This window comes from Meleagris gallopavo, chromosome 2, assembly GCF_905368555.1.
Source record: "Meleagris gallopavo chromosome 2, MGAL_WU_HG_1.1, whole genome shotgun sequence".
NCBI classification, from domain to species: domain Eukaryota; kingdom Metazoa; phylum Chordata; class Aves; order Galliformes; family Phasianidae; genus Meleagris; species Meleagris gallopavo.
Window position 1 is genome coordinate 74,398,060 of NC_139405.1, and position 25,490 is coordinate 74,423,549.

The 25,490-nt window shown below is 42.5% G+C and overlaps 1 protein-coding gene across 7 annotated transcripts in view; it reads left to right on the top strand.

Moving 5' to 3' along the window:
* BACH2 (BACH transcriptional regulator 2) overlaps nucleotides 1-25,490 on the top strand; it is a 183,095-nt gene that overhangs the window by 20,668 nt on the left and 136,937 nt on the right. For 3 of the 7 annotated variants that reach the window (XM_010707621.4, XM_010707623.4, XM_019613098.3), the window contains exon 2: nucleotides 17,998-18,084. The exons of 3 other annotated variants lie outside the window; for them this stretch is intronic. The gene's annotated coding sequence lies outside the window, so the exon portion shown is untranslated. Of the gene's footprint in view, nucleotides 1-17,997; nucleotides 18,085-20,358; nucleotides 21,253-25,490 lie in introns of those variants that run through there. One more of the 7 variants, XM_085217630.1, reaches the window with a different exon arrangement.

Consider the following 25,490-nt stretch of genomic DNA (forward strand, 5'->3'; position numbering starts at 1 on the left):
AGTCCAAGTGTTTAGTTCCAAACACTGAAGAGGAGTATTATTTTTTTACGCAGTGAAGTTTTCCTCTGTGACAGAAATAACCCCAGGGAAAATGACATTTTGAAATGGCATTTCACCTCCATTTATTACGCTGGTGTGTGTCCAGGTTGTTAAAATGCTGAGAAATTTAGTGGCAATCTCACCTGCTGGAGTATGTTTTACAGAAGGAAAACAAATAATAAAGGAGGGCGGTAGCTGTTGGGTTACTTGCACTTTCTGCTGAAGGACCTTCTGTGACTACAGCTGGAAGCAACTGATGTGTTGCAAATTCATAGTACAGGTGAGAGCAGATTCTCTTTCTCAGCAGGTGTGAGGCTGTTCGGCAACTTGGTGGTGTGTGTGTGCTAGGTAGAGCCCACAGAGCTTGCTTTCTAAAGAAAAGGTGTATGTTTTCATGTAAAGCTTTGTCAGAACTGATATTCGGCTCTTAGCATAGTTTGCAGACCCTCTGCCGTCTAGAAAGTCTCGCTTTCAGGATTACCTGTCAGCAGCAAGCTGGATTTCATTTTTCACGGGAGACGCATCTGCACGGTTCCGCAGACTGTGGTAGAGCAAACTTCAGATTGGAAATCAGATTAGTTTGTCAGACAGAATAAGCGTATGGCAGAGGTGCAGTGAAGGAGTCAGATGGCACTTCACTTCCCCACTTCACTGTAGGGAAGTTTTCTGTAATGTATCACTCTTTCATTACGGTATTATTTACTGCCTTTGAGCATAGCTGCTGCCAAATAAGGTGATCTTGTTTGTTAGCTTCCTGTTGCTGCAGTTACTGGGAATATCCAGATGAAGCACTGTTAATCGGAGCCCTTGTATGGCAATTTAGTATTTTGTGTTTCGGGCGGTATTTTGTGTTTTAAGTGGTGTTTGTCCATGTGTTGTATTTATAACGAAGGTTTCTTTCCCTTTTTAACATATGTATTAAAATAAGAACACAGGAAAAAGACTTGGAGAACATCACAGTTATAAATATGCTTTCATTTATGTTCCAGTTTGATGATCTCTTGTTATCCATCCAAATAACGTTTTAGTTAACAATGTCAATTGTATAAGGAATGTAGAGGGATGAGTACCTTTCCAACAGAGGCTTACATATTTTTTTCCCAACTGCATTAGACTTTTTAATTTATTTTTTTTTCCCCAGGTTTTAAGTATTTTGCATTATTCTTAACAGGGATAATACTTTGCGCACACTGAGATGTATTATACACATGTCATTTGTTCCTGGGCACCAGTATAACATACGTGGGTGTCAACTGCGTATCTCTGTGGTTTTTAACCAATTTATGATAGTTTTGTTCTGATGCAAAGCTTAAGAGTGCTAGAATCAGGATTGCCACCCACTTTAAATGTTGTTGTTAGCAGATAGCATTTATTTCAGTCACTTTAAAATTTTAACATTATGAAAGTGTTTTAAAAGGTTTGTGTCTTTTTTAAAGAAACTTTTATATTCCATCTGGATAGTATCTGCTGGTGTTGGAGATCATTCTCTTGCAACAGCAACGTGTGTGTAGGATTTGACTGTGTTAATTAATGAACAAATTCCACTGAGCTCTTGGACCTCCTAGAAGAGCAGGGTCATCCCTGTTAAGCACTTGAACAGGACGTGGCCAAACGAGCAGCGGCATTCAGTCAAAGCTCTCACTGATCCTCTGGATTAAGTCCAGGGAGCCCATCATTTCTAGGAATACACGTGTTGCATCGAATGCACTTACATAAGGACTGCACGTGTTAACAGCCCGAGGGCAAGTAATCCATGGGATGTCTGGTAGCAGTTCTGGTGATGGACTGGCAAGTTCATGCACAGGAGAGGTCTAGGTGAGGTGGTGGGGCTCTGCAGCCTGCTCCTTCCTGTTGTTTGTAAACAGCAATCTCAAGCTTTTCTTCTCCAGCAGTGAGGTTGAGAGGCTGTGAAGCGTGGCCAGTGCAGTCCATGTGAATATTTCTAAAGGAAGCTAATAAGGCTGCATGCATTGCTTCTTTTGCCTCCAGTCAGCTCTTTGACTGAATTTAACTTGAAGATTAGAGAAGAGGATGCAGCCACAAGCATGCACGTACAAGCTTGTAGAGCAATGAATGTTCCAAGGGAAAAAATGCCCAGAGTAAATTTTTAGTGTGTGTAAACAAATGCATCATAAACATTCAGTGCCTGCTTGTTACTTTATTTGGTAGGTTACCCTGCATATTGCCTAGTGGCATATGCAAAGTACTTATCAGTGCTGGGCTTGAACTTTTGGGATCTCCTCAAAGAAATGAGCTGAGCTTCTTCATCCTTTTGTATTCAAGACATGGAGGCTACTTGCCTTCCTGGGGCTTGGTTGATCCCATAGTTAAGTTCAGAGAAGAAATACCAAACAGGATGCTGTGACCTATGTGTGCTGTGGTGAAGATGATAAGGGAGGAGTCATTGTGGACCTTCTGGAGAGAAAAGGCCTCATCCTGTGAAGGAAAGGCCAGCATGGCCTGCAGGGGGCTGTGGAGGGGAGGGCAGCCCAGCAACAATCACAGGGTTGCTGGGGGAGGCTGGCTGGCACTTTGAGACGCACTTTGAGATGCTGGCAGCCTGCTCCTAAAAGCAAACAGAGCAAAACAGGTGCAGGTAAGTACACAGGGTATCTCAGTAAACCTGTTGGCTTTAATCAGCTTATGAAAAGCGAGCTTCATCTGCAATCTGCGTGTGTCAAGCTTGCAGGGTAAGCCCTGGTGTGGGTGTACATGTGGCTTTGTGTCCTCCCTTGATGCTCTGGTGGCCCAGGTATCCTCTGGACAACCTGCTGGGAAGGGAAAGCCTCACTACTGAGTGTGACTAGCCTGAATTTCCTGAGCACCTGGAAAACTGCATGTGGTGACTGCTTGAGGTGAATTCAGAGCTATGTTCAGGACAGATTACCATCACTCCACAGAATTATTAGCACAAATGCTTCCATGCCTATTTCCACTTTGCTGAGCACGTTTCTTTCCTCAGGGGCTTTGTTACCTTTTCCTTAGTCCCCACTAACGCTTTATTTATTTTTTTGACATTCCTCATCCCTCTAAAGAAGACAAAAGGCTATAATATTAAAAGATTATTTCATAAGGAAGAATACACTTTTTCCTTGTGCAAATTAAAATAATGTTCTTTGATAACTAAGATGTGGGAATTGATTTTCTGCAAGTAGCAACTTTGGGCTAAATAATAGAGCTGTGCATGTTGTGTATAACCTGTACAGTTTTTCAAGGCTGCGATAGAAAGAGCCTTAATCATGCAAGAACAGTAATCACGTTCCAACGTTTTCAGGTCTCAAAGTGTGAACATCAAACAGAAGAACAATGAAAAAAAATCTGAAATTCATCAGCCATTTTCATCGAAGTTTGCCAGGTCCCACACTGTAAATGTGGTGGTATTTCAAAGCCTATGACAATTCCATTAAAAAAATAACAATTCATCCTCTTGAAATATTAACATAGGAGAAAAACAAAGGAATAGGCTCTTTCTGCATTTGTGATGGTGCAGATGATGTCCTTGTCATCTTGAAGCTGTACCTAAAGTCGAGACACAAAATTGTAGCATTTCATTATCACCAGACTTCCTACTGTCTCCTTTGAATGTAGTTGACAAACTCTGTACTTTTTTACCCTTCTAAAGTAAACTGCCAGTGTGGACAGGCAGGGCTCAAACTGGGGCATAGCTATGCTGGAAGGAGATCTGATACCTTTCAGCTAAGTAGACAACTAGGTGTTACCATGGGACTGCCAGGTCCACAGATGTAGTTGCAGGATCCTTGCTGATGGGAAGCATAATTTAACAGGAAGCCCTACAGTGAACCCACTGTACCTGGAAAGAAATGATAGATTGTGTGGGGAACTGCTGTTTTGTCTGTCCTCGTACAGTTCTGTTATATGCTGAGGGTTGCTTTCTAGAGCCCATTTAAGATCCATCCATACACTTGCTTCATTCTTGTGTGCCCTGGAAGAAGTAAACTTGTGGACCTGAAATTAAATCTGAGTTGTTGCTGAGCATTTGCTTAAGCCTACCTGGAGCCTCAGGGGACAGTGTTGGTCTGGAAGCTTGGTACCTTTTTCGAAGCGTGCTAGCAGGAAGGGTGATCTCAAGAGGTGCCTGGAGAGAGGGCAGTGTTGGTGCCTTCTTGGGTCAAACCAAGTGCAAAGAGGTGAAGTTGGCTCCCCAGCACAATCAGAGTTTCCTGGTGAGCGCTGATGAGGCATTGTGATTCTGCTGGCTGTGTGACTTGTACAGCAGGTGTTTCTTTAGGGGAAAGGATGTGTCTGAAATGAAAAAAAGCCTGTTAGTACCAAAGCCATAAGTACACATTGGGCTGGCAGCAAGCAGATGTTGTTGCCTCCTAGCAGAGTTCAAGGGCTGCGTGTAGGTGTTACTTCTTCTGGTGGTGTGAGTGATGCACAGGCACTCGTGCCTTGTTCCTCACTGTCCACATTACCAATGTGACTCTTCTGCAAGGAGATTGTCTCACTGTGACATTTCCCATCTCCCGTGTTGCAATGTCTGAGTTTGAAATATCTTGGTGCTGATTATGCAAAACACCAGCTTTTCATCTCCACATCCTTTTGTGTAAGCCCTGTGTTGAGTTCAGTGTGAATTTGATAGTTTTTGAATATTGTATGTTAATTGCTTCCAATTTTCTATTGCTTAATCTTTTGGCCACTTCAAATCAATTACTGTTATAGCTGTCCTTTTCTGAAATGTGTAATGCTCTGTTGTCGGTGATTTTTTTCCCCTCAGTTTCATTTAAATACCTGATAGCTTAAGTAAACCTTCTTGCCTGATACATTTTGCTAAAAATGACTGATTCCCATTAAATCAAATACAGGAGTTTGTTTAGTTAACAGGGAGACTGAATAGCACTACTGAGTGGAAAATATACTGTGTTGTGGCCCATAGCATCACAGTGAGATTGGTTAATATCTTGTTGATTATTACATATATCAGGTTTCTTATTTACAACTGTTCTTCATGCTGCATTTTCTCATGGCAAATGACCTTTCTGATTCCACTAGATATTAGCTTTGTTGAGGAAAAAAAAATCTTCTGCTTACTGAAGTTGAATAAGAAGGTGCTTCATCAGAAGGCAGTGAGTCACCTGTCCCCCAGGGAGAAAAATGTATCCAGGTGACACAGCGCCTCAACTCGGACTCTGATTTTTATACAGGCCTTCTTTCAGAGGAGCAGGAGCTGCTGCTGCTGCTGGAGTCCCTCTGAAACACGGTGCCGGGGGTCCTTGTGTTTAGAAGAAAGCTCCTGCCAGAGGATGGAGGGGGAGGTTGGAGGTCCTGGGAAGTTGGTGTGATGAGAGCAAAGAGGCTGAGTGGGTGATGGTGCACTGGGTCTGAGCCTTTGTACAGAGCTTGAATAGTGTGACAGTTCTTCTGAGCTTGTCCTTCAGGTAGCAGAGGATAAGCAATTTCTGCCTAACAGATGTGAGAGCCAGACTAGGCGATAGATAAGGTGGGAAGTGTCCTTGCTGTACTCACTGGCTTTTTTTGAATAAGGAGGTTGTGCTCAAGCAGAAGCACAGGGTTGCCTCTGCATAGCCTCAGACTGCTTACTCCCTGACTTGCTCTCCATCCAAATCCAGATCCTGCTGTTTACCTTCCCCAGAGAGTACTTGGCTGTCACAGGGATGAGCCTATATAAAGGCTTATGAGAGTAAATGTGAGATCTGTCAGAGATAGCGCAAAATGGTTTCTTAATGAGTCTTTGCTGCAGTATTTCACAATGGACCTTTGCGAAAGTATGAGAAGTATTCACCTGGGTGGCTTAACATCCTCTGTGGGGCTGGGAGCGGCTTCTTGGCCTGTGGCAAGATGGAGACTGGGCTCCACCAGCAGCCAGCTCCCTGCTGCCAGCCGAAAGCCCGAGCGTGCAGCCTGTGTGTGCTGCATGCAGCACCAAGACCAGTCACAGGCCAGGAGCTGGTGGCTGCTCTATAAGTCAGTGTTTTGAAAGGAAATGAACGGGCTTCTCTGGATGCCCATGAATTGATCCAGGTGCTTGTTTCCATTGCAGACAATAGCTCATTCATGAGTGTAACCCGAAGAGAATATAGTCGGTTGTACCTTTTTTTTTTTTTTTTTTTTTAACTGAAGAAGTATTTTTATAAGTGATTTAAAAATGGCATTGAGTTAAAAAAAAAAATACAAAAAATCAACCAGGTGTTACACTAAAACGCGCTTTTACAGCTTCATGGCATATATTTTGTATTTTTTCCCTTCTTTGTTATCATTCCCCACAAAAATAAATGAATTGAAGGCACTGAGCAAACAGCTGTTCACAGTAGGTGCTGCATTACTGCTCGTGCACTGCCTTGAGATGCTTGCTTATTGCAGTCAGTGGCTAAAGAGTTTGATTATCTTAATTGCTGCTAAACAAGACCTGTAGGACCAGCAGCATGGATCACAGCCAAGATACTCTATCCTAAAAACTGAATGTAAATATGCTAAAAATGCCTTCAGTTTTCCTTCCTATTTATCACTTCTTAAAATAAAAGGAAACAGACAAGTACCCTTTTATTTTTAGAAATATCTGCAAAACTCTGGAATATCAGGATATAAGCATGACAGGGCTACTAGACTACTGAAACACCACATGGAAGTGTTAAGTTGAGTAAAGAGATCAGTTTCTTTTGTTTCACATTATAGGGTATTATTTAAAACAGGTCGCAGCTTGTTGTTTTAAAGCCAGTGATTTACAGCCTCTGCACACACAGGGGCCACAAGGAGGAGAAGGGGAGAGCTGAGCTTTGGGGCATGTGCTGTGCTGCCATGCCGCCTGCACACCAGATGCTCCCACCCCACAGATCGGGCACTGCTTATTCTCTCCAGTTTCCTAAATCCTACTAATTTTCTCTTCTGTAAATCAGCAGTTCCCTTTCCTAGCAATTAATCATTTGCTTATTTTTTTCCTTCTATTTTTAATCCTCATTCATCAACTCTTGTATTTAATCTTCCAGTAATAGAAAAGTTGTACGTATTTCTGATCCATTCATATCTTTGCCCACATACTCCAATTTCACGTCTTTATTTTGATGACCAGCAGCAAGATGCTTTGGGGGAAAGAGCAGTACTCCTGCCCACCTTGAAGTGATGATCTTGGCTTTCACTCTTACTGGGTGAATCCTGAAGTGTTTTATGTTCTTTTCCAAAAATTCAGTGAGATAGGAAACTCTCATCCAATACCTTTTGGAGGCCAACTGAGTTCTTGGCCTGCAGTATGGAAACTGGAATGAGTTACTAGGTGGCAAATGGCATGTTGTGTATAATGTATTTTCTTTGATACGCTTTGAGTTTTTATTTGGTTTAGATCAATTTTCTGCCTGTGTTATGAGATAAACGAACCTTCCTATTTTATCTTCCCAGTGTATTTTCTAAAACTTATATTTTAAGCACACCAAATATCCCTGGAATTTGAGAAGCTCACACAGCTCAGATGTTATCAGCATTGGGCTGCATTGGTGCTCAGCAGCATTGGTGCAAAGGACTTGCTATCTCCCCTTTGTTTTTGCCCCCCCTCCCGAGCTGGGTGTGGCTAGGGGCAGGCCTCCCATCCCAATACAGCAGCCAAAGCCATCACCACCAGTGGGGCCAGCTGTCACTCAGATCAGCAAGGCTCTTGTCAAATGATTTAAAAGCCATCACTCTGTGCGTGTGTCTCTCAGTTTTTGACAAAGCGCCAGAGAGGTATCTATCAGATGAGCGATCTGATTGAATGATAGCTCTTTTATTCCAAGATATACCTACAATTCATCTATATAATCATTTCTGCTTTATTTTACTTTTATGTATTAATTGTACAGAAAAGTTTTTAAAAGCCACATTGTGTTTCTTAAGTGATTCTTCCAACAAAACCTTGGCTTACAAATGCTTGGTGAGAACAGTGATGGGATGAGCATTGTTGATACCTGCAGGAGCAGTGAGTCCCATGGCTACTGCTCACACAGGGACGCCGCAGGCCCGTAGAGCTTACAGGAGGGCACATCCAGGGAGACTGCAGCGCTATGTTTGAGTGCATGTATGAAATGCCATCTCTTTGACAACATCTGCTGCGTGCATCTCATGCCATCCCAGAACTTGCTCAGATATCTGAAGAACTTCCCACCTCTCAACTGCACATTGATAGTGATGCCTTGGTGGACTCACATCTGTAAATTCTCTATAGTACACAGTGCTCCTCTGCATTTAACATGTATACATAACTGCTTGGAAAAAAATAAATTCATTTTACCTTGCTGCAACTGTCAGTGAAAGGAAATTGTGTGTTTTTCCCTTGAGTGTTGGAATAGTTTTTTCTTTCTTTGAAAGCAGTAGTCGAGTGCTACTTTTCAGATCTCTCCCTTTCTTTAAGAGAAATCACTTTCTGCTTTTCTTGTGTTCAGAATTATGCAAAACAGTTGCAAAACATAAACATTCAACAGTAAGTGCAGTAGAAATGTATTCTAAAAAGATTCCACCGTTAACCACACCAAAGGAAACAAAAATGCAAGGTTCTTCAAATCAATGTAATGTGCAGGAAGTGACATTTAAATTCTGACTCATTTGAAATTAAGATGTCTTACCATTTTCCTCTTTCTAAGTGTTGAAGATTTTCCATTAGTTAAAGGATTGTCTTGCAGCCCTTCAAGAATAAGTTTTCCTATTTTTTTTTAAGAGGCTTAAGCTATTGGGCTTTTTTAAGGTGATGGTGTGCGCCTGAGTATAAAAGCTTAATGAGCACTGCATACATTTAATTGGCTACTTGAGAAGCTTTGTAAGAGGACTGACTTCAGAAATATTAGGAAATGGTAGTCCCACTGCTTATCTTCACACTTCGTAAAAACCATTGTTTGATTCCTGGAAGAAGAGGGTGTTTCAGTCACTCAGCTTTTTTCTTTGTTCTGGCTTGCTTTGCTTCTATTGGTCTTTTTCCTGGTCCTCTTCAGTGCAGGAATACAGTATTGAAACAATTGTGTGGTTTATGGCTTTTGCTCTCAAGGTTTTCATTTTTTCCTCATGTGAGAGCCTCGTGTCAAGCCTCCCGTAAACACATTTTCTCAAATCCGGATTGATAGCAAGGGCTGCAACATGGAACTGCTTTTTGCTGTGAAATCAGGGTCACTGCCACTTGCACACATCCAGTCCCAGTAGCGCTGAGCTTAGGTTTGCACGAGCATTGGTGTTTGCCACTGTCCCCAGCAGTTGATGGCATCCAGGGCTCTTCTGGGTGACAGGATAAGCTACGAGTCTATGGACCACTGGGGCTATTTGAACAAGCATTTTTGCCTTCCTCTTTGAAGGGGCGTGCTCAAGCAAACACCTGTCCTTTCTTTGGGATTGAATTGCTAATCTTTCATGTGTTGGATTCGCTATGAATTACGTAAAACAGTTGATGCTCTTTTAAAGCATGAAAGGACGACGTGTTTGTTTCATTTCTCAGATGTCTGCCAGAAATTCTTGATATCATTGAAGCGTCAAGATGTTATCTCAATCACTTAAATTCTGTACTTCAGTACTTCTCTGTTGCTAGGGTTGAGAAAAAAATCAAGCTTCAAGTATGAGCTGTTTTTCAAATGGGATATAACATTCAATGTTCTTATAGCTACTAAAACTATCAGAGTTAATAATTGGTGTAATTTTGATCACTGTTGAATCTTCTTTATCAGAATATGCTTTTGTTTCTTTTTTCTACAACTTTCTGCTGCATTGTGGTAAAGTAAATTTTTATCTCGTGTGCATCTCCAGTATATTGCTCTGTCAGCCAGAAGTGTTTCTGGTATTCAGGAGGTACTGGAAGATTTTTAAGCACGACCTCTTGAGAAAAAAAAAATAAATTGAAAAGATATTCTTAAAAAAAAAAAAAAATCCACTAAAGCCCTGTTAAATAATTAAGATGCTTTGGGCTTTATCTGAATTGACAGTGTTCTTGCCGTAATATACATATGCAAAAACTGTAAGAAGTTTAATATTTTATAGCAAGGATAACTCCAAAACCTAAATCTGCTGGCTTGTTTCTATGGTAACAAATATTGAAATATGTCTAGCCAACACTGTGGGTCCCCCCACCCCCATTTAATTTCAGTCTATGGGTTCTAGGAATTCATTAAAACTGTAGAATCCTTTTAAAATCGGTATGTTCTGTTGTAATATTCCCTACGATTAATGTTGAACGTAACTCTAAATTCTAACATAAACATTTCTTTGAGAGAGATTTCCTAGCAAGTAAAGGATTAGAGTTACATTTCTAAGACTGTATGCACACTGATCTGGTATTTTTGTTCTTCACTGGTGAGTTGGATTTTCTTTTCTCTGCATGACTGTAGTCAAAAAATTGAGTTTCAGACTATGGATTCTGCTGGAAATATTAAAGGCTTCTTAACAGGAGCGATCTGGTTGGAAGATAACAATGGTGAAGTCAGCGCCTGCATGATTAAAGTCAGTGGTCAAGACTTCTCTGTCAGAGCCTGATCTTAAGATTGAAAAGATTACTTACTGGGGGTTTAGCCTTTATTTCAATTAATTGCACTTAACTTTTTCTCTTAGTTCAGAGCCTTTTGTGGATGTCTGAATTAAGCTATTTCACGCCTGCCTTCTTCTGGTTGTTTTTCTTTTGAGGGCAGCCCAGCAGTGTTGGGAAGTAATCTTAAGCGTTGGCTGTAAGGTTCCATTCTCCCAGCGGTAACTCAAACCACAATCACCTAGTCCTAGAAGTAACAGAAAACTGTTGAAATTTTGAAGTGAAACATCAGGTCCATTCAACGTTTTGCATCTGGTTGACCAGTCAGCATTAGACAGATATGGAAACATAATGGTTTCTACTCTACACTAAGGGTACTCTGGTTTCTGCTAGGGTACAATGAACGTGAGGCAACAAAAACTAAATTTCAGGAACTGAGATTTGTACCTAACAGCTGTGTTTCAGAAGCTCTTGAAGTAAGTGCATGTTTTCTCATACAGCTAATAGCATCCAAACACTTTTCCTTGAAGAAACTGATAACTGGGAACTTGGAAATCAGACCCTGCAGTCTTAAAAGATGCCTTCAAGGAAAAGGAGATGCAACTGGAGCCAGTGACTGAAGGACTCAATGCAGGCAGAAGGTGATGCTTGGAAAAAGTGAGGATCAGGCATGGATATCCTTGTAGAATAGGAAGAGACAAAGTATGTGTTTAATGCACAGAGGATTATTGCCTGTGCAGAAATGGCTGATTTCAGTGCTGACCGAAAGAAAAGTGTAGTGTATATGCACAAGTAAATGCTTCAAAACAAAAAATATGTAAGTACTATTTGACTGCACTGTAAACAAAATATCCTGTCACCTTCCAATTCCTTGTTAAATCTCCAAAACCTCATTTTATGATTGCAAAGACTATGTAGAAGAACAGAGACGACATTCAGTGAAGAAGTTGCTTCAGCTTGCTCCATCAGTGTGTGGATGTCCTTGGCTAAGGTAGCCATCCTCCTTTCACACACCCACACACTTTGCAATCAGGGACAGCCACGTCCACCCACCCTTTGCAATATTTTGGACTTTCCAGACTTCTACAAGAATCCTTGGAAGACTTCAACTGTCTGCACTGAGCTTCACCCACAAGGGCAATTTAAATGATACAAGCATAGTCCTGTTTCCAAGAAAATGCACTTTTATTGAGGATTATTTTCTTTTTTTCTTTATGACGGCTTTTCCTTTAAAAATAATAATAATAATAATAATAATAAAGCAGCCCCTGTATCATAACTACAAGATGAAGCTTAGTTTTTCAAGACAGAGATTTGAAGTCTCCTTATGTAGTGCAGGGAAGGTAGTGATTGAATGCTCTGTGAGCTGAAGTGAAAGCTGACTTTTTTCTTAATTTCTTCTTCTTCTTTTTTTTTTTTAATCCAAACAAAAATCTGCAAAATTTTTTTCTCTCATTTCCCTGGTTCATTGTGGAACTGGATGAAACCACAGATAAGCTGCCACCCAAAACTTTATTTCTAAAATAATAATTTTTTCTTAAATAGCACAAGAATACAGTTAATGAAATGGGCTCTGTTTTAAGGATTTCTTGCATCATGCCGACAGACTTGTCAAATTTATTTTCTGGAAAACTGAGCAGGATTGAGAGCAGGATTATATGTCTGCATAAAAGCTGTGACTATTCGCCTTCCATTAGGCTTTTAATCTTTCACAGGCAAAGCTGGGCTGCCTGCTGAAGCATTGCCAGTTGGTAGCTGTCAGGGAGCTTTCACCATGGACAAATGCGTCCACACCAGTTTTTCCACCTTACTTTAAAACATCTGGTATATATCAGGGTCCTACACACCCTTTTTGACTCCAGGAGCTGTGAAGTGAAAAAGCAACTTGTATGCTTGTCTGATCAGCTCTCACATTCTCATATGGCGTCTGTATAATCAGATGCATCAAATAATACTTTGATTTACTCCTACAGCTTGAAAAATATGTACAGTCAGTTTTAGATTAATTGCTTAAATCCTGCGGAGAGGGAGAGTGAGCTTAGGGGATGGGTGTGAGAGTTAAGAATACCAACGGTTGTATTGTCTGTTCCATGCAAGACAGAGGCAGAGTTCAAGCCACAGTTGCTGCTAAGAACCTTCGCCGTGTTTTTGCAAGAATCGATGTTTTCCTTAGCATGAGCAATCCCGTACAAAGATGCACACCAGATGATTGCATAGAATATGCAATGAGTGTGAGTACACGCCTGGAAAATAGACAGTGGCATGGGAGCATTTGTTTCCTGCAGGAGCTAAAAGCTCCTTTTGGAGGAGAAGGATGGATTTGTAGAGGTAGGCTCATTTTAAGTCTCTGAGTACTGAGATTTTCTGGTAACTTTTGTGGAGACCTGATGTGTGTGTAATAAATGCTGGATGGTGAGAGTTCATGGTGACTTCTGTGGGATATTACCAGCAGCCAGCCCCATGTCCCTGCTGATTCAATATTCGCTTTCTTAAATTTGAGTTTCCCAGAGGTGAACTTTGGAAGGATTAGGATAGTGGCATCATTGCAACTTCTTTTTTGTCTTCAATTCCCCAACCTTAAGGTGAGCAGTTTGCCTCTCTCCCCTCAGTTGGCATTTCTGCCATACCATTTCAAGACACAAAACGCATCATGGTTTTGCTTAGCCCCACAGCAACTCCAAACTTGTGCTGGTTTAATTGAAAAACAGAGCAGCAGCAAAGCAGGGTTGGGGCGGGAGTGCCTGGAGGTGTGGAGTGCTCAGAGCAGAAAGCTCAGCCTGCCTCCCCCCCTCCTGCTATGAAAGATCCCTATGGGAATAGGGAGTGGCATTGAAATCTGCCATGCGCCTCTGGGAGCTGTATGGTGCCTGAAACACCCTGGTTATAGGGAGCTGTCTCACCTTTGAGAGGCTTTATTTTCCAGTACTGTGGCAAGCCCCTTTTCTGTCCTAAACATTTTGCCAGAGTGGAGAGGTGACAAAGTTGTGAATTTCTCTTCCATGTCATGCACTCATAGAATTTAAAATCCTCATTCTGCCTTTCATCTTGTGAACTGCTTTTCTGCAGATATTTCCTAACTTCTCCCATGACGTTTTAGCCTGTTTCTTCAGAAGATTGTATGGGCTGAAAGAGACTATTGTTTCTGCAAGAGTGCAAGCATGTGCACATTTGCTGATCTGGTTGGTACAGGATTTTGAGAGTGGGTGTTTGACTGAGGAGCAGGATTTGGACGTGTGTGCATACGAATTCTTGCTTGCAGCATGCTCTCTTATTTCATAAATAAGATCACATTTCACTTTCTAGGTTCCTCACTCGTGTTGCTCCAAAAGCTGAACTTCGATATCATGAGATGTAAACAAGGAAATGGCATACAGTGAGATTACAGAAACTTCACTTAGCAGAGATTTGCAGACTGTTTTGTTTTTCAGCTCTGTTCCTGGATAGGTATCAACTACCACTTGTGTGGAGACTAAGCACAATTACTGTTCACAAATATCACAGGTTTGAAATGAATACTTTGTGCTTCCTTTCTTGTTCCACTGTCTGGGTTTTTAGTTTTGAAGCGCAGACTAACACATACTTCTCAGCATGGTATTTAGCAGGTAGGCTTTGGCAGTGGAGCTGTGCTTGCCAGCTCTTGAGACACTGCAACCCAAGCATTACATTTGGAACGAACTCTTATTGCATGGTGTAAACTACTTTGCAAAATGTTTTTCAGTTGAGTGGTATCACTGGGGAACAAGGAAACCGCTGGAGGTTGTTTTTGTTTCACACCCTGGATCTTGTCAGATGCAACCTTGCCCAACATTTGCTTCCACTTTTGGGAACGTTACCTAGAGGATGGCACTGGGATAACTCCAGCTTCCTTGTCTATCCTGGTGACACACATTTCTGCCAGCCATGAAGTGACATCTATGGGCATAGAGCAAGAGCTGGTCTGCAGCCGTTTGACGATACACCACATCCCTTAGGGAGACAGATTTTTTACACAAGCAGATAGTAATTGGACAAAAGGAAATCATTTTAAACTAGGAGAGGTTTAGATTAGATGTTGGAGGAAATTCTTTACTCAGAGGGTGGTATAGGCTGCCAGAGAAGCTGTGGATGCCTCATCCCTGGAGGCCCTCAAGGCCAGGCTGGATGGGGCCCTGGACAGCCTGATCTGGGGGATGGCAGCCCTGCCCATGGCAAAGGGATTGGAACTGGATGGGCTTTAAAGTCCCTTACAATTCAAGCCATTCTACAATGATTGTATGATTTCCATTTTCATATGGTTTCTCTGCTTCCTCAGGAGCAGTTGCTCTTGGGGAATGACTCCTTGGCAGTAGAGGATGAAGGCTGGGACTTGTTGGTAATATAAGAGTTGGTGAGGATTGATCTTGTGGTTTGCTGATGGATTTTGTTCCACTGAAAAACTTTTTGATGGATGGATGCTCAGGAATTACTGGGTGTTGACAAAAGCAGTTGACAACAGCCAGTTCTGTACAAGTATGGGGAAGAGCTTCTAGCCTCACCCAGTGCCACTTGTGGTTTTAGCAATTCTGGACCGAACTGCTATTTCAGCTGTCCATGAGGGGCTTTTTTAGTGCTTCTGTGTGGTAATAGCCTACTCATCTGCCTGGCTGCACAGACCACCTTACTCCTTGCCCAGGTTATGTTACTTAAATTGCACCTCCTTTGCAGAAGCTCAAGGGCACAATGCAGAGCATGGGAGCTGCCTTTTCCTATCTGACATTCCTTTTGTTTGGGAGTGAGTGAGCCCTTGCTACTGCAGCCAGGAACATCTCAGGCACAGTTTTGCTGTCAGTTTCTGTTCTGCACTCCTGAGGATTGCATGTAGGGCAGTTTAGAGGGCTCCTAGCAGTGCAGCTCCCTACTTACAGTCGGCAAGTTCATTAGAGCCCTAAATTATTTACTTTATAGAATTCAAGCCCTAAATTATTTACCTTTAAGAACAGTCTTTCTGCGTCACGCATTGGGTTGACCATAAAGCTGCGCTCTGCTATGGGTTGTGAGTGTCTAAGCATAATATTGAGGGCCATTCCAACATTTTACTACTAATTTTATTTTTATACAGAATGAAGTGAAAATATTACAAGTGAGGTCACAGTGTGAATCATCAAGATGTAAAAATGATTTGTGCAGTCCTGCTCCTAGCCTGGGAATTGCACGGGCAGTTCGTGGATCCGTGATTGTGCTGCTCTTTCAGCAAGAGCCTGCTGAGCTCCCAGTGTCGTGCTCTCTCCTGCTGCTCCAAGCTTGGCCCTAGGATTTATTTATTGCACACCACTCAAGCCCTGCTAAAAAAGTTTGTAATTTCCTCACCAACTTTTCCATTCATCGCTGTCACGCTTGAGAGTTTGATAAATGGTTTGGGAAGTGCTACCACTTTTTTACAGGAAGAGAGCTAAAATTAAGGACAAAGGATCGTGAGGATATCACAGCCTTGCCATGGAGATGTCTCAGTATCACATAATATTTCATTCAGCTTTTTTTTGCATTTGCTGTAAGCAGTCATGCGTTTTGCATGAGAGAAGCCAGGGTTTCAGGATGGGTAAGAGCTTGCCATAAGCGACTGCTTGGGAAAAGCTGGACTGAGAGACTTGCGTGCCCTACCCTGTGGCAGCCCTTCAGGGCTCAGCTGGCCTGCTCCAATGGCTGTAGAAATAGTGGGGAGCCACATTGTTTCTGCACCTTCGTTGCCAGCAAATGTCGATGCTTTCCTGTGCTTTCATCCTGTGGCACTGAAGTGCAGCTCAAGTATGTCCAGTGCACTGAGTGTGGCAGGGGATGCATGAGGGGAAGTGCAGCTGCTGCCTGCCGTGATTCTTCCAGCACATCCCCTTGTCAGTATTCTTTCTTACAGCCTACCTTTGCTACACTGAATTAAAAATATAGGAAGTAAATAAAAATGGTAAATGGTGTCAACTGGCATTGTATCAACTCCAAGAAGGTTCACAGCCACTGTACAACCTGCAGCCCTTTGTGCAGCCCGTCACTTTCTCCCTATCTGACCTCTGATTTCCCATCCATGTGCAGTGAAGTTTCTAGCTCCGATGTATTTTCTGCTCTTCCCCCTTGGACCAGCTCTTGGCTGTGCTGCATCCAGTGTTGGTGGCTCCATGCTGCTGGGGCTGCAGTATGGAGGTTGCCTGACACAGGCATGGGGTTAGACCAGTCCTTGCTCAGGAAGCTGCAAATCTTTTCACACTTGCTCAGTAAAGAATATTTTTGATTGTTTTTATTATTTTTATTATCATTTGTTTTGTTTTGTTTTGTGTTTTTGTTTTTTTTTTTTCCTGAAAGTTTGCAGATTGAGCAGATTGAGGCAGGTTTTTGTCATGGACAGCAAGGTTCATTTTCCACAGGAAAGTCAGTTCTTCTCAGTGCAAGTCCCAGGTTGAAAATCTCTGGGTTGCCAGAACATGTTGAGCTTTTCCAGGCACTTTGTTCTTTATGAAATGAGTCAGTCAGACTGTTGTGACCAAAACCTTGCAACAAAGCTCCCTCTGGCAGACACTCATGTTGGCCATGGACAGAGTGTGCTGAACAACTGAGCACCGGTATGGCAGGAAGGGTGTCACAGCCATAGCTCCCTGTGCTGTGAGACTGCCTGTATTTTGTCCATGTGGAGGTGAGCAAGGGGTCATGTGCAGGTGGCTGAGTTGCATCTTCTGGTGTGAATGTTTTTATTTTGTTTGCTTTCAGAGAAAGCAATGAGATATTGACGCTAATGGCATTTCCAGGACTGAACATCCAGTCCTATTTTTTCTTCACTTATGATGTGTCTTCAGGCAACTCAGAGAGGCTAGTGGTTTTTTTATGAAGCTGTATCTTCAGTTGGGTTTCTACCATATTAGCTTTTTTCTTCCTTTAAGTGTGGAAGTTTCTTATATGAAGTGTCCATTACGGTTCATCAGGAGAGTTTGACACTGAAGTGTGAAACAAGTAATGTGTGAAGTGGGGACTGAGCACAGGCACAAAAAGACCCTTTTGAGAATTTTAAGCGAAATCACCACCTAAATAATGTTGTATGAGCCAAGTTCAGGGAAACTGTACGATTAAGTAATTTACTGTTGATGTAATTTTACAAGTATTATTTTTACATTGCTACTATGATTATTAGTGGCGTGTATTTACTAATGAAACTGAAAGAAACATAAAAGAGGGTCCCTCTTCCCTTGTGTGCCTGCTTTTGGTAGCACTGAGTGCCTGCTGGGCTTTGGTCCCTGTGCAGCCGTCCCTGGGGGAGTGGATGCAGGACTTGGGCTCAGGGAGCTGAGTTCTGTTGCACAGCTCTGCAAGCAAGGTGCTGTCCCTATTAGGCTGTTGTCTCCTCTGGTTGGTCAGTAAGCAATTTTGCCAAAAGGACTTTTTCTTTTTTAATATTTTCGTGACACTTTAGTAGGAAAAAAAAAGTCTAAAATATCAGCTGGGAATTCTACCTGCTGTAATACAAATAATAGATAATCTCATCCAGTTAATAAGTTTTCTCTTTTGTGTTGGTTTTCACACAGAGCGATGAGGCAAGAGAGAAGTTTTTAAAAACAGAAAAATGTGATTGCAGAAGCATCATTGTTGGCAGGAGGACTCGGTGGATTCAGGTAATAATGTGACACTGCTATTTTATTATGCTTTAAAATTGGCTAGATTTCAGGTTGACAGTGGCCCTTTGTCAGGAGCTGAGTGGCAGAGGTAGGTGGCAAGGTGTGACAAGGTATAACAAGAGCCGGTGGCTGGCTCCTAAATTAATTCAGACCCAGCAAGAGAGCGGAAGTGTTCTGGCAGCGAGGGTAGTTGCTAAATGGGACATTGTTGCTGGGGCTGAGACATTTTTCGTTATCTCAGGCTGTTAAAACTGAAGTTGTTCTTTTGTGTGTGTTTGTGTGTGTGTTGTCGTCATTCTTATGCTAAGAGTCAGGCTGTAATTCAGCCTCTTAGAACTTCATTAATGTAGGAAGAGAACTCCAGGCCTGGGGAAGAAGGTCAAATGATTAGCTGTCCCTTCAGACTATGAAATGCTGAATCTGTGACTATTTCCCTTGAATTCCCCATTTTAAAAGATTTCTGGCTAAGAACAGATTGTTATCTGCTAAAATACCCGTATCTGTACCTTTGCTGTAGCAGACTAACACTGTTTTGTATGAATGAAGACAATTTCTTCTTGCAGAGTGGTAGCAATTGTAATGTGCGGTATTTAAATATACTACCAGTATGTCGGCAAAGTTACCTTAAAATATCATCTTTAATATATTCAGACCCTACTTGTTAAGAAATGTGAGTTGTTAGCTAAAATGTATCTCTTATGTTTTTAATCATTCTAATTATTTTCCTAACTGAGAGGCAGAGATGGCTGGAGGGGGGACATTTGGAGTGCTAATTGCAGTGGAGTTCATAAATGGAGCCAGATCCTGCCCTCACATTTCTTAGGCAGTCCTGGTGAAGCCATCAGACTTTTCTGGAACATAAGGGTTTTTCCTGTGTCTATTTGATTTCAGGATAATGTGTTACAGTGGCTTTTTCACACACTTATTTCTCACATGCATGAGGAAGTAGAAAAGCATGTATCCTTGTCAGTGTAGACTTTTGGTTTTCAGCACAAATTTTTCTGAGGAGCAGATTGGCAGAGCTGGTTGCCTTAGACTGAGCTGTTTTTATTGGAATTGGAGATTCCTTCGCATTTTCTTTGTTAGATGCTAGGCGGAAAAAAAATGCAATTGCAGCTTTGCATGTCTGTATTCATGCCCAAGAAGGACATTTAAATAGTGTGCGAACGAGTGTGGATTTAGTATTTCCTCCAGCCAGCTTCTTTTTAATGTTAAATTGCATCCTCTGGAAAGATAGTTGCTGTATCAACATCAGCATAATGACATTTTATTAAGAAATCAATATCCAGCCATAAGAATGTGTCTTGGTGTAAACAGTTGTGTGCTTACGGCTGTGATGTGTATATGTTTGCAAATGTAATGGACTTGGTAACTTGGATAAACACTGTATGTGTGACTCATTGTGGAGTATGAACTTACTTAAAGCAGCAAGTGTGGGATTTGTTGAATATCGTGTTGCTTGCATCCCTGCATACTTACATTAGGTCATGATTAATCTCAAATTGGCCAACAACCTGGGAGGAGAATTACTGTTGATCTCCCATAGGTGACTCCAGAAATAAACATAAGGATGGAAGTGCTTTAAAAAACATAAATAGTAGTTAGAATTAATAGAATCATAAAGTAAACATATGGTACAAGGTCCTCTAAAATATAATGCTTGAAAGCTTTTTTTATAGTTTCAGAAAAGGTTTGTTTAGCTATCACAGGGAAAGTAAATATTTTCATTCCTTTTTTTTCAGTTCTTTCTTATTCCATTCCTCTTTCTTCTTCACTTTTTTTTTAGTTTTGGGCTGGGGCACCAAAACCAGGCATGCTCAGAAAGCTCCACTTGGGGTAGTTTTGCTAATCATCCTTCTCTTGGTGGAGTCTCATGGTGTTTGTGCAGTGTCAGGACAGAGTTGGTGCCAGCAGACAAATGGGTGCTGCAACAGCCCCGGGGTCTGTCAGGGCAATGTCCATTTTGTAGCACAACACATCAAGACTCGACGCTGGGCAATGCGATCCCAGCACGTGCTCTAAGTGCACAGGGGGCTGCATGCTGTGGCATCCCCAGTGTTTGGACATGCTTTGAGGGTGACATTTCAAGTGCCAGTAGCAGGGTGATGTGTTGGGAAGAGAGGCCAATGCTGTGAGGGGTGAAGGAGGAGGATGGGGAGCAAGGGGGCTGGGCAGGGAGGGCAGCAGGAGAGGGGGTGCCGAGAGGAACATGCAGCTCTGGGGGGAAATGCTATGTGCTTTGCAGTTGCCTGTGTGGATAGAAACCAGATGGTGTGCTGGAACACCCGCTCACTCGGGTGACGGTGGAGCCAAACATATGGTTAATGGTTAGGAGGAATAGCTCGCAGAGCCAGGGCTTTGCTGACTGCCTCGCATTACAGATTGCTACAGTGTGTCATTACATTGCCAAACTAAGTGCTTAATACTCAGTGCGGCACTGGGCACACATGGGTACAGATGACTTTCCAAGCAGAGCTGGCGCAGCCGGGAGGCTGACATCACGCGCAACTCCACGCGTCCCCCACCACATCCTCTAGACCCCACTCACCGTGGAAGTGCCATAAATCTGGGGTTTTACAAGCCCCAAACCTACAGCAGGCAGCTTTCCTGTTCTGCGTGCGTGCCTTTAATCCAGTTATTTCCAGCGGCGAATGGTTGGGTTTTGCTTTTCTCCCCACAGCGTCCAAGTTCACCTCGTCTGTGGCCCTGCGCTTACATGCCCGGCATTTGAAGTTCCTGCGCCGGGAGCTTTGGGCAACACCAGGCCCATGTTATCTAAGGAACTGCTGAGCTCATTCATCTCCTTTTCACGGCCCGCTTCCTTTTATTTTTAGCCAAATCCGTCAGGCCTGACAGGCGGGTAATTTGAGCCAGAGAAAGGGCAAAGCTCCAGGTCCTTTCCACAAAGCAATTCTTCTCCTCCCTCCTGGGAAGGCTCCAAACTCGGCCTGCTCCAGGCAGATGGATTTGTTGAGTCATGTGAGATCATTTACACAAAAACACAGTGAGGCGGTGAAGAAAAAAAAAAAAAAAAAAGGAAAGAAAAAGAAAACGGAGGGGGAAGGGGTGGGGGAGTGTGTGCTGCTGTTGGTTGGGCTGCAAGGGTAGGAAATGTGCTGCGCGGCAGCGAGACGGAGGAATGCAGCGGATTCATTCTTGTATAAGGTAATGTCTAGTTTACAGTGCAGGGTGGAGCCAGCGTGGAGAAATCACTCGAAAACAGATTACTCATTTAAAACTAAAATTTCTCCTCGAAATAGAACAACCGAGACCCAAAACAACCAGCAAGCTGTGCACGCACACAACAAAGGGCATGCTGTTGACAGCGCTGGTTTCCAGGAGCGAGGAGCTCCTAGCCGGGGCTGCTGGAAAGCAGCTCACCCCAATACTGCAGGAATGGCTTTGCCAGGGCCAGCAAGTCCCGTAATAGCGCTGTTGTGTGCCCACTGGGGATGGTTTGGGGTGCTGGGAAGGAACAATGTCGTGCCCATGATGAGCAGGCTGCTGGCCACAGCGGGGCCACAGTGGGACCATGCTTTCCTTGTGGCACAATCTGTGCCACAGTGGGGAGTGAACTGCATTCGGGCATGAGGATTGAAGGCTGATTGTGTTACCATTTGCAACCTAAACTAACCCTGGCGTGTTTCGGATTGTTTTGTTTATTTGAGTGGGTGGTAAGAGAGAACATCCAGCTTGGGGTTGTTTAGATCTTTGTGCATCCCCGAGAGAATTAGGTTGGGTTAATTTTGCCATTTTGTAATGATATGTATTCAAACCTTAAATAGACATGGACTGTATGTAAATATTCTTAATATGATTTCCAGTTACTCTAGATTTTTTAACATGGCAATATTGAATGTCAGTGTGTCATCCTGATGATGATTGAGAGCAGGAGCAGAAACTACAATTGGAAATTAGTGGAGCGCATACACAATAAAGCAAGTTCAATACAAAGTATTTTCTTTAATTCTTTGCTGCACTTAAGGAACTCATGTATCTGCAAATGCAGGTTTGTATTTTAACTTGACTCTCTCTCGCAGAAAACAGCATCTTCTGCAGGCTCCATAGGGCAATGTCCAGTCAAAGTTCTATCGTTTTGGGAGGGGAGTATATGCTTGCAGCCTGCCTCACTCTGCTTGGCCTTGTCTTCCTTTTTTCTTCTCCCGCTTCTTTTTTTTTTTATGCTTTCATCTGAGAGGCCACTGGATTTCACGGCTTGCTCACTGCGCCGCGCTTTGCTATTGAGCATGTTTGGCATGGAGAAAGACTTCTCAGCTAGACCAGCTTTCTGCTTGAGAGTTTTCTCACTTGGAGGAAAGCCTTTGTCCCCCATCTCTTTATCAGCCTCCCTCATTAATTGTGGAGAAGGAGCACTTGGCAGCACCCCGAGTCCCGGCTGGGTCCCACATTGGCTGCTGCACAAACTCACAGCAGGGTCCTTGCCCGTCAGCTCACAGCTGAGGTCTGAAGTGAGAAGCAGCAAGGGATAAGAGTGTAAAGAAGATGTATGTGGCGAAACTGGAGACCAGGGCCGTGTGTTAAAGGGTGACACGTAACTAGAAATCACTGTAGGTTGCACTGAGATTCTCCAAGAAGTTACAGAGAAGGACAGTGTTGCTATTTATTCTTTTTGCATAGTTACTGTAATGTTCTTTTCCCCCACATCTCCAAATACTTCATTATCCTGCATTTTCTCTTGCTGTGAGCAGCATTTCTCATAGTTTACACAGAGCTGCAATTTATGTTAAAATCTCACTTTATAAAGCTAACCTCCCATCAGTGACTGTGGGATTTCCGCCAGAAAAGAAGTTTGTGAGGAGCCAAAGTTATTTTTTTTAGGATTTTGTCTGAGTGGACAACATCTGTGTAATTACTTTATTAACTTTTCAGGTCCATAGCTTCATTGCTGTTTATTGCAATTGGAAGACTTGTAATTTTACTTAATACCCTACATCCTAATATCTCCTTTCTCTCCTCTTAAGTTGCCACATTCTCTCCTCTTAAGTTGCCACATTCATTGTTTTCTGCTTCTTTATATCAGCCATCCAGCCAGACTAGACAGGTTTTGGGAACTGTTTGTGACCTGACTATCAGGAAAATCAGCCTTACTCTTCCTTCTCTCTCTTTCACAGCTGCTCAACTTCCCCTCCTTCGTCTAAAAATTGTGTTGTCTGTAAGATGCTATCAACCTCATACTTCTTTTATCTCACTTCTCATATCACTTCCATTCTTCTGGCCATACTACCTCTTCCTGTATCTCACGATTAGGAATTTCTTCGTTGCTGGCACCTTCCCTTGCTGCACATACCGTGGCGCTGCCTCCTTTGGGATCCAAGGAAGTGCTTACGTGTTATGTCATGTCTTGCACTTGGCTTCAGTTTCCACAGTATACACCAGGTAGAGGGTATCTCCTTGAGTAATGATTCTTTCATTGCAACCAGCTGCTCTCTTCTCAGTGCTGAGCTCACAGTGCTAGCATCTGAGAAGGGAAATTCCTTGGCAGATGTGTGTTGAGTCTTAAAGGTGGTATCTCTGTATACTGTTTTAGACCTGCACTGTTGGCCTCCCATCTGAACCATTTGCATTAGATTGTCTCTTCTTTAGTTCATGTTATTTCCACACTGGGATTCTACATTATTTCCTGAGAAGAGTTGAATACAGAATGCCTCCAGAGCTGAGAGCTATAACTGCTCAATTTTCTCTAAGAGACAGACTTATTCCCCATTTCCAGAACTGGATTCTAACTGCGATGAGCAGTGGTTGTCACCATGGCCATCCAGGTCAGAAGCAGAGCAGGAGATCCTTGGTGCCTCGTAACCCAAAGCAGCAGAACTGTGGGTTCTGCTCTGAGGTTTGACCTAGTTGCTCATAATAAAGAGATGCAACTCATAGCTGGTTCCTGGAATTCACACCACTGAGGCACACCAAAGCACTTGCTGTTATTTCAACAGGAAAGGCAGTTTTTCTTTCCTTCAGGCTTGAAAGATCTTCATTTCCTTCCAAAGATCTTATTCTGTGCCATAATTGTACAGCCTTCCCCAATCTGAAGTTGTGCCAAGGAGAGTCTTGCAAGCAAGGTAACCCTGTACTTTGAGCTCCAATTATACCCTAAGAAAGGATCAAATAGCAATTCCCTCCTGTAGAAAACTTGAGCAAACTTTAAATCCTCTGCAGAGGGATCAGTGGGCTGAGAACTGATTTCTAAGAAGAGCAGGGCAGTGACCTCCTTATATCTCAAAGTATTCGTTTATGGCATTTACAAGCATGCATTTATCTTACATAAATCTCTAGACTGACATGTTCTCCCTACAGAAAGTCATGGAAACCTTGGTGTAGTGGTGGCAATTTCCTCTACTTAATGCATGTGTCTACAGGGCAGCCCAGAGATGAAGCAGGGTTTGTTCTAAACATTTATTAATCTAAATTTACACTGAGCTTTTTAAGGCATTAAATGTATATAGATTCTTCTCATCCACCAGTGAACTGGTGCAATGCAGAAGTGCAAGACTGTTCATAATGTATTCTGAAACTTAGCTTTTTCTAGTTGTGGCCAAATCCCATTAGCTGTGATTTCCCTGTTTCTTTTTCCTCCTGTTGAGCCTTCTGGATGGTGGCTTCTCTGAACAGCTTGCTTGGAGAATCTGCTCTGAAAATCTCCCAGCCTGTTCACTATTCTCAAAGCAAGCAAAACTTGGGGAGCAGCTTATCACCCACTCATCAGCAATCTTCAACAAGCTTCTGCTACAAAGCCTCTGTCGGGCATAGGCCAACCAAGCTTAAATTTCTTTCCTTTCCATTCAGTTGAATACAGCAGAGGTAAAAGTCTTTTCAGAGATTAAACTTTGCCTGATGGTTTAATGATACATCATTCCTAACAGACAGCACAGGATGTGTAAAATTGACTTCTTTATTCCCTTCTAGCATCCTCAGAGATGCTTAAGAATTGCTTAGGGGTTTCTGGCAAAGGTGTGTCAGCACCGTCTGATATTGCTGCTGTAGTAGCAGCTTTTTCAAGTTAATGTTAAAAGAACTAAGTTGTTTTAGGACTCTGTTCACCCCATTAGTTTTTACTTTTAATGTACAGTTCCTAACTTCTAGCACGATCTTTTGTTGGTTTTTTTTTTTTTTACTTTAATCCTATTATAAATTAAATTGACGTCAGCAAATGCTGTTCCTGACCATATACTGTAAAAAGGTCCCTTTTTACCTCAGTCACGGACCCCTTGCTTGTTCACAGCCTTTGTGTAATTAATGGGAACATGCTATTATTCTTTAATACATTTATTCATGTATGATAGATATTTGTGGGCCATATTTGGCTTTAAATGCATGCATCACTGCTCTTGAGGCGTTTTGGTGGCTAAATAGCTGGTGTTACATCCTTTGGTTATTCATTTTGATGT